Genomic DNA, 9,705 nt, shown 5'->3' with positions numbered 1-9,705 from the left:
AAAAATTAGCCTGCTATGGTGTCACGAGCCTGTGGTGTCACGAGCCTGTAGTCCCAGCTACTGGAGGAATTGAGGCCGGAAGGTCGCTTTAGCCCAGGGGTTGGAGGCGGCAGCGGTGAGGGTCTCGGTGAGGGGGAGATGGGTGCGGGCACCCGGTGAAGGACAGACGGGGGCGGGAGCCGTGATTGCGCCACTCAGTCCAGCCTGGGCAACAGAGGGAGATCCTGACCTAAAAAAAACCCCTCTTCACTATTATTTTTGGTATAAAATAAAAAATTATTTTAAAATTTTTTTAAGAAATAAAAATAATAGTGAAGAGGGATGCATCAGTTGAATACTGCTGTATAACAAACCACCCGGAAACAGCGCATACTCGTACATGGCTGCATAAACGCAGAGCAAAGCGAACAGAGGCATTTCGAGGTCCCGCCCAACCGACTCTCTCTATCATGGTCCAGCCCCCGATTCGTCGTTCCGTCGGGTTCCGCCCCCACGGTTCCCAGTGAAACCGGAGGGCAGGGTCCAATCGCGTTCGGCAGGGCGGAAACTAGGACTTCTCTCCAGAGTCGTGGAGGACGCGGTCGCCGCCCCTCCCAACTCCTCAGGCCTCTGAGGCCGGGTCCAGAGCCCTCAGCTCCTTCTGAACTCTGAGAGGGGAATCAGAAGTGCGCGTGGCCAGAGCTGCGCCTCCTGCCCTTTAACTGCCGCCGGCCCAACGGTTTCCCAGCAGTAGCCTCTGCGACCAGGTGGGGCTTCAGGTGCGGCTTAGTCACTGGAGGGCGGGAGACGGGGGCGGGGTCTCGGTGAGGGAGGGGGCCATGGAGGCAGGGTCTAGGTGAGGGGGCGATGGGAGCGGAGACTCGGTGAGGGTGAGACGGGGGCGGAGTCTCGGTGAGGGGGAGATGGGGGCGGGGTCTCGGGGAGGGTGAGACGGCGGGCGGAGTCTCGGTGAGGGGGAGATGGGGGCGGGGGCTCGGTGAGGGGGAGATGGGGGCGGGGGCTCGGGGAGGGGGGGGGGGGGGCGGGAACTCCGTGACGGTTGAGACAGGGGCGGCAACTCAGTGAGCGAGAGATGGGGGCAGAGAGTCCGTGAAGGGAGAGATGGGGATGGGGTCTCCGTGAAAGAGAGTAGTTAGGCCCGGACTTCTACTCGGTGAGAGGATACACAGGAGCAAGATCTTGCCGGGCGCGGTGGCTCACGCCTGTAATCCTAGCACTTTGGGAGGCTGAGGCGGACGGATCACGAGGTAAATCGATTAAGACCATACTGGCCAACGTGGTGAAACCTCGTCTCTACTAAAAATACAAAAATTAGCTGGGCGTGGTGGCGCGCACCTGTAGTCTCAGCTACTCGGGAGGCTGAGGCAGGAGAATCGCTTGAACCCGGGAGGCAGAAGTTGCAGTGAGCCGAGATCGGGCCACTCCAGCCTGGCGACACAGCGAGACTCCGTCTCAAAAAAAAAAAAAAAAAAGATCTTGGTGAAGGGGGACACGGGGTGGGGTCTCAGTAGTGAGAGAACAGATGGGGGCGGGGTATCCTGAGGCTGCATCAAATGGTGCATATTTCCCAGTCTCACTGACTTCTTAGGGTTAGGTTAATATACGTGTGGGGGAAAGAGAGAGATCAGACTGTTACTTGCGGGGAAAAGAACGAGACATTAGACTGTTACTGTGTCTATGTGGAAAAAGGAAGACATAGGAAACTCCATTTTGATCTGTAGGAAGAAAAATTCTTCTGCTTTGAGATTCTGTTAATCTGTAACCTTAGCCCTAACCCTGTGCTTGCAGAAACATGTGCTGTATTGACTCAAGATTTAATGGATTGGCCAGGCGCGGTGGCTCAAGCCTGTAATCCCAGCACTTTGGGAGGCCGAGACGGGCGGATCACGAGGTCAGGAGATCGAGACCATCCTGGCTAACACAGTGAAACCCCGTCTCTACTAAAAAATACAAAAAACTAGCCGGGCGAGGTGGCGGGCGCCTGTAGTCCCAGCTACTCGGGAGGCTGAGGCAGGAGAATGGCGTAAACCCGGGAGGCGGAGCTTGCAGTGAGCCGAGATCCGGCCACTGCACTCCAGCCTGGGCGACAGAGGGAGACTCCGTCTCAAAAAAAAAAAAAAAAAAAAAAAAAAGATTTAATGGATTTAGGGGCGTGCAGGATGTGCTTTGTTTAAAATGTCTTTGCAGGTAGTATGCTTGGTAAAAGTCATCGCCATTCTCCATCCTTGGTTACCCAGGGACACAATGCACTGTGGAAAGCCGCAGGGACCTCTGCCCAAGAAAGCCTGGGTATTGTCCAAGGTTTCCCCCCACTGAGACAGCCTGAGATATGGCCTTGTGGGAAGGGAACGACCTTACCACGACCTTACCATCCTCCAGCCCGACACCCTTAAAGGGTCTGTGCTGAGGAGGATTAGTGAAAGAGGGAGGCCTCTTTGCAGTTGAGATAAGAGGAAAGCATCTGTCTCCTGCTTGTCCCTGGGAATGGAATGTCTTGGTGTGAAACCGGATAGTACGTTCTGTTTACTGAGATAGGAGAAAACTGCCTTATGGCGGGAGGTGAGACATGCTGGCGGCAATACTGCACTGAGACGTTTGTGTAAAGTCAAACATAAAGCTGGCCTACGTGCACATCCAGGCACAGCGTCTTTCCTTAAACTTATTTATGACATAGAGTCCTTTGCTCACATGTTTTCCTGCTGACCCTCTCCCTACCATTACCCTGTAGTCCTGCCGCATCCCCCTAGCCCAGATAGTAGAGATAGTAGAGATAGTGATCAATAAATACTGAGGGAACTCAGAGACCAGTGCCGGGGCAGGTCCTCACAGGCTGAGCACCGGTCCCCTGGGCCCACTTTTCTTCCTCTATACTTTGTCTCTGTGTCTTATTTCCTTATCAGTCTCTCGTCTCCACCTTGCGAGAAATACCCACAGGTGTGGAGGGGCAGGCCCCCTTCAGTACGAAAAATATGTACATGGGCCTGGACTTTCTTTCTTTAGAAAAATCACCATTATCTGGCCAGGTGCGATGGCTAGTGCCTGCAGTCCCAACACTTTGGGAGGCTGAAGCGGGCAGATCGCTTGACCTCAGGAGTTCGAGACCAGCCTGGGCAATATGGCAAAACCCAGTATCTACAAAAATAAAAATACATAAAAATAAAAATTAGCCAAGCATAGTGGCGCCATGCCTGTAGTTCCAACTACTTGAGGGGCTGAGGTGGGAGGATCACCTGAGCCCAGGAGGTTGAGGTGGTGGTGAGCAGTGATTGTGCCACTGTACTCCATCCAGGCGACAGAGTGAGACCCTGTCTGAAATTTAAAAAAAAAAAACAAAAAACCACGGTGACTCACACCTGTAATCCCAGCACTTGAGCTCAGGAGTTGGAGACCAACCTGGTGAAATTATGTCTCAGTATTATTTATACAAAATAAACTTTTAAAGAAGAAAATACTTTTTTTTTTTTTTAAGTGATGAGAGTCTCACTATGTTGCCCAGGCTGGAGGGCAGTGGCTATTCCTAGTGGCAATCATAGCACACTGAAGCCTTGAACTCCTGGCCAACATGGCAAAACCCTGTCTCTACTAAAAATACAAAATTAGCTGGGCATGGTGGTGCGGGCCTGTAATCCCTGCTACTAGGGAGGCTGAGGCAGGAGAATCGCTTGAACTTGGGAGGTGACTCATGCCTGCAATCCCAGTGCTTTGGGAGGCTGAGTGGGGACGACTGCCTGAGGCCAGGAGTTGGAGACAAGCCTGGGCAACCTAGCAAGACCCCATCTCTGGAACAAAATATTAAAAATTAGCCAGGCGTGGTAGTGCACACCTGAAGTTCCAGCTACTTGGGAGGCTGGAGGATTGATTGAGCCCAGAAGTTTGAGGCTCCAGTGAGCTGTGCAGCACCACTGCACTCTAGCCTGGACGACAGATCGAGACCCTGTCTCATAAAAAAGAGAAAGCACATTGCTCTTTGGCTAACATGACACATTTTTTTCCTTTAATATTTTGTGGTGAAAACTAGTCACAAGTGCTAGTGCCATTCCTGGTGGGGCAGCTATTTTTCAGCAATCACTCTGTATTCTGGAAGGTAAGAAAAATATTGAGGGAAAGTTCTCCTATCTCTGGATTCTGCTAACTTAAAAAATTTATTAGGCCGGATGCGGTGGCTCACACATGTAATCCCAGCACTTTGGGAGGCTGAGGCAGGTGGATCATCTGGGGTCAGGAGTTCGAGACCAGCCTGGCCAACATGGTGAAACCCCATGTCTACTAAAAATACAAAATTAGTGGGGCGTGGTGATGTGCACCTGTAATCCCAGTTACTCCAGAGGCTGAGACAGGAGAATCACTTGAACCCAGAGGCGGAGGTTGTAGTGAGCCACGATTGTGCCATTGCACTCCATCCTGGACAACAAGAGCGAAACTCCGTCTCAAAAAAAAAAAAAAAAAAAAAATTGGTTGCCTTTGGGAAATTTCTCTTTATTTTCTTTTTTGTTGGTACAGCAATGAAAAAACGAAAGTTTTTTTTTTGTTTGTTTTCGTTTTTGTTTTTTCCACTTGTTTGGCTGTAAAGAAAAAAGTTGTGTTTTTTGTGTTTTTTTTTTTGTTTGTTTGTTTTGTTTTTTTTGAGACGGAGTCTCGCTCTGTCGCCCAGACTGGAGTGCAGTGGCCGGATCTCAGCTCACTGCAAGCTCCACCTCCCGGGTTCCCGCCGTTCTCCTGCCTCAGCCTCCCGAGTAGCTGGGACTACAGGCGCCCGCCACCTCGCCCGGCTAGTTTTTTGTATTTTTTAGTAGAGACGGGGTTTCACCGTGTTCGCCAGGATGGTCTCGATCTCCTGACCTCGTGATCCGCCCGTCTCGGCCTCCCAAAGTGCTGGGATTACAGGCTTGAGCCACCGCGCCCGGCCGAAAAAAGTTTTTTTTTTAGGATCTGGGATTTTAAATCAGGACAGTCTTTGGGAAGACTGTTTGCCAAATTTCCACAAGCAGGTGTCTAGACTAAAATTAGTTTCTACTTTCCTGGAGTTCATCAGACAGCATGAAAAATAAACAGGGCAAGTGATAAAGCCTTATGACAAGACTTATAATAAAGGAATTTCAAAGGGGCTATAGGGTGCTGGGAGTGGGGAGGGATAAGAGTATACCTAACAGGAGGCGGGACATGGTGGCCCATGCCTGTAAATCCAGCACTTTGGGAGGCCAATGTGGGCAGATCACTTGAGGTCAGGAGTTCAAGACCAGCCTGGTCAACATAGTGAAACCCCATCTCTACTAAAAATACAAAAATTAACGGGGCATGGTGGTACATGCCTGTAATTCCAGCTACTCAGGAGGCTGGGGCAGGAGAATCGCTTGGACCTGGGAGGCAGAGGTTGCAGTGAGCCAGAATCTGCCACTGGGCTACAAAGGGAGAGTCCATCTCAAAACAAACAAACAAACAAAAAACCAAAAAACCAAAAACACCTAATAGGATATTTTCCCCAGAGGAGGCAAGATTGACTTAAGTTCTGAAATATGTGTAGCACTATATCAAGTGGACAAGAAGAGCATATGAATGCAGAAGCCAAGTCAGTAATTCTCAACCTAATCCTTATGGAATTTCCTGGAAACTTGAGAAATGTACTAAGGGCTGGGTTCTACCTCAGACCAATTAAAACAGCATTTATGGGGATGTGTCATGGGTATCAGTGTTTTTAAAAGTCCTCCAGTGAATCTAATATATAGCGGCTGTTGAAAACCACTGCATAAGGGCCATGGTGAATTCATGAAAGTTAAATGATTTTGGTATGTCTGGAGTCTCTAACTGTGGAACATTAGAACTGGGAGTAAAATATCACTAGGTCAGGCTGAGTGCAGTGGCTCACACCTGTAATTCCAGAATTTTGGGAGGCTGAGGCAGGTGGATCACGTAAGATCAGGAGTTCAAGACCAGCCTAGCCAACATGGTGAAACCCTATCTGTACTAAAATACAAAAATGAGCTGGGCATGATGGTGCACACCTGTAGTCCCAGCTACTCGGGAGACTAAGACAGGAGAATCGCTTGAACCTGGGAGGCAGAGGTTGCAGTGAGCTGAGATCACACCACTGCACTCCATCCTGGGTGATACAGCGAGGCTCTGTCTTAAAAAAAAAAAAATCACTAGGTAATATCATGATGAAAATTTAAGACTGTTTAAAAAGATTTGGGGCCGGGTGTGGTGGCTCACGCCTATAATCCCAGCACTTAGGGAGGCCGAGGCGGGCGGATTATGTGAGGTGGGGAGTTTGAGAATCGCTTGAACCTGAGAGGCGGAGGTTGCAGTGAGTCGAGATCGTGCCATTCATTGCACTCCAGCCTGGGCAACAAGAGTGAAACTCTGTCTCAGGAAAAAAAAAAAAAAAAAAAAAAAGATTTGAGTAGAGTCTTAAAACATTTCAGAGAACTAAAGGAAGGGAAACTTGCTGGGTGTGGTAGCACATGGCTGTAGTCCTAGCTATTGGGGAGGCTGGGGCGGGAGGATCGCTTGAGCCTGGGAGTTCTAAGCTGTAGTGCATATGATCATGCCTGTGAATGACCACTGCACTCCAGCCTGGGCTATATAGCAAGACCCTGTCTTTAAACAGAAAGAAAAAAGAGTGGCCAGGTGCAGTGGCTCATGCCTATAATTCCAGCACTTAAGAGGCTGAGGTGGGGGGATCGCTTGAGCCCAGGAATTTGGGACCTGCCTGGGCAATATCGTGAGACCCCACCTCTACAAAAAAAACCCCACAAAATTAGCTAGGCATGGTGGCATACACTTGTAGTCCTAGCTACTTGCGAGGCTGAGGTGGGAGGATCTCTTGAGACCAGGAGGTCAAGGCTGCAGTGCGGGAAGATCACTCCACTATACCCCAGCCTGAATGACAGGAGTGACATCATCTGTGGAGAGGTCTGGGATGCAACAGCTGAAATCTCCTTTGAATCCCTGTAGTGAATTTTTCATTTTAATTATTGTATTTCTTTTTTTTCTTTTTTTTTTTTTTTGAGACTGAGTCTTGCTCTACACCCAGGCTGGAGTGTAGTGGCGCGATCTCAGCTCACTCAAGCTCCCCCTCCCAGGTTCATACCACTCTCCTGCCTCAGCCTCCCAAGTAGCTGGGACTACAGGCGCCTGCCACCACGCCTGGCTAATTTTTTGTAATTTTTTTTTAGTAGAGACAGGGTTTCACCGTGTTAGCCAGGATGGTCTCGATCTCCTGACCTCATGATCTGCCCGCCTTGGTCTCCCAAAGTGCTGGGATTATAAGCATGAGCCACCGTGCCTGGCCTAATTATTGTATTTTTTAGCTCTAGAATTTCTTCTTGGTTTCTTTTTAGGTTTTCTATCTCTGTATTGTTATTTATATTCTGTTCATACATCATTTTCTTGAGTTTTTCCATGTCTTCCTTTAGTTCTTTGAACATCTCTAAGGCAGTTGTTTTAAAGTCCTTGTCTAGTAGATCTACCATCAGGAAAAATTTCTATTTATTTATTTATTTTTTCTTTGAATGGGCCATATTTTCCTGTTTGTGTGCCTTGAGATTTTTGTTAAAAACTGGACATTTGAATCTGATAATATGGTAACTCTGGAAAGAAGATTGTCTTCTTTGTCCAGTGTTTGCTGGGCTTTTTCATTTATTGTTTTGGTTGGTTGGTTGATATAGGTTGTCTTTGTGCTGAGGATCACCCTGAAATGTAAAGATATTCTCAGATCTTCTTTTTTTTTTTTTTTTTTTTTTTTTTTTTTTTTTTTTTTNTTTCAAGGATGTTTACTGAATGCATCTATGTAATACCCCCCCAAAATTAAAGAAACAATCAAAAGTCTATCATAGAAAAACACATTAAAAAAACATGTTATTTCATATGATGGAAAGGTATTTAGTAGTTAAAAATATGAACATGATCTGGGTAAAACAACTTAACTATTCTTTCAAAAACACCAAGTAATAAATGCAAGTTACAGAATGCACAGGAAATAAAAAGCAACCTCCATGGATAACTCTATAGTGAAGTTGGCCATGAAGAGCCAATAAATATGCAGATACATTCTGCCTCACCAGTAGAGAAAGGTGAAATAAAAAGCAAGGTTCTGGGGTTCTTCTTTTTGCCCAAGAAACTAGCATTGTTATTTAACAATCATACTTATCAAGGGCAAGGCATGGGAATTTGGCATACTCATATACTACTAATGGCAAGATAAATTTATAAACTTTTCTGGAGGGTTATTTGAAAATATATATCAAAAGCTTAAAGTAAACTAACTTTGACAAAGTACTTCATCTCAAGAAAACAAAGAATGTCTACAAAGTTGAAGTTGATAAAAGTCTAAAGTGCCTAGTGTCTTAAAAGAATGGTTTCATTGAACAAATTATGGTATATAGATCAAACAGATTATTTGAAGGATGAAAGTAATGACAGAAGAATAAATACTGGCATTAAAGTTGCTGACATGTTGTTAAGTTTTTTAAAGTATCACTTTATTTAAAAAAAAATTCATATGGTCCATATTATTCAAGGATACTTGTTACCAGAGAAAAGTCAGATAAAGTGAATCCACTTAAAATATCACAGTAAATAATGGGAAATAAAGTTTTGATTAGTATTACCTTTTAAGGGAGAAAAAACAAGAAGATACATTTTATTTAACGTTTTAGCAAATTTTGATATACAACTTTACACTAGTTCTTAGAACCACACTATCCAGCACATGTGGCTACTGAACACTTGAAATGTGACTAGTCCAGTTGAAATGTGTTGTTGGTATAAAATACATTCTAGATTCCAAAGACTTAGTATAGAAAAAAGAATGTCACACATTCCATTGATAATTTTATATTGATTATATCTTGAAATGTATACAAAAGTATATTTGATATACTGAATTAAATATATTACTAAAATTAGTTCCACCATTTTTAAAAACTTTTTAAATGTGCCCATGAGAAGAGTTTAAACTGCATGTATTCCTAGCATTATATTTCTGGTGGAAAATGCTACCTTAAAATAAATCATGTTTTCATATTTGGGGCATAAATTTCCCAGTAAACTTAGAGTACAAAACATCCTTCAATGAGCATTTGACATTTTTGACAAGCTCAGAAAGAGTATCACTTTTGAGCAAAATTATTTGAGGATTGGCGTCAAAAGGACCTCTCCCTATTTTGTCATTCCACTCATTCTCTTCTGGAGCATGCAGATACTGTCTCTTTTTTCGGTCCTTACCAGGTTTAAGGCTGTCAGCAATCAATGTGTTCAACAACGAGCAAATGTTTTCTGCAGATTGTCAACCTAGTTTCATCAATTTCACGAAGTTNAGGGTACATGTGCATAACGTGCAGGTTTGTTACATATGTATACTTGTGCCTTGTTGGTGTGCTGCACCCATCAACTCGTCATTTACATCAGGTATAACTCCCAATGCAATCCCTCCCCCCGCCCCCCTCCCCATGATAGGCCCCGGTGTGTGATGTTCCCCTTCCCGAGTCCAAGTGATCTCATTGTTCAGTTCCCACCTATGAGTGAGAACATGCGGTGTTTGGTTTTCTGTTCTTGTGATAGTTTGCTAAGAATGATGGATTCCAGCTGCATCCATGTCCCTACAAAGGACACAAACTCATCCTTTTTTATGGCTGCATAGTATTCCATGGTATATATGTGCCACATTTTCTTAATCCAGTCTGTCACTGATGGACATTTGGGTTGATT

General features: G+C 45.7%; 1 protein-coding gene across 2 annotated transcripts in view; it reads left to right on the top strand.

The window, feature by feature from the left end:
- The first annotated feature begins 501 nt into the window (after nt 1–501).
- ZNF846 (zinc finger protein 846) overlaps nt 502–9,705 on the top strand; it is a 32,371-nt gene continuing 23,167 nt past the window's right edge. The window contains exon 1 of one of the 2 annotated variants that reach the window (XM_025367537.1): nt 502–746. The gene's annotated coding sequence lies outside the window, so the exon portion shown is untranslated. Of the gene's footprint in view, nt 759–9,705 lie in introns of both variants that reach the window. The other variant, XM_025367540.1, reaches the window with a different exon arrangement.

This window comes from Theropithecus gelada, chromosome 19, assembly GCF_003255815.1.
Source record: "Theropithecus gelada isolate Dixy chromosome 19, Tgel_1.0, whole genome shotgun sequence".
NCBI lineage: Eukaryota > Metazoa > Chordata > Mammalia > Primates > Cercopithecidae > Theropithecus > Theropithecus gelada.
This window is presented reverse-complemented; position numbering and strand designations above follow the sequence as displayed.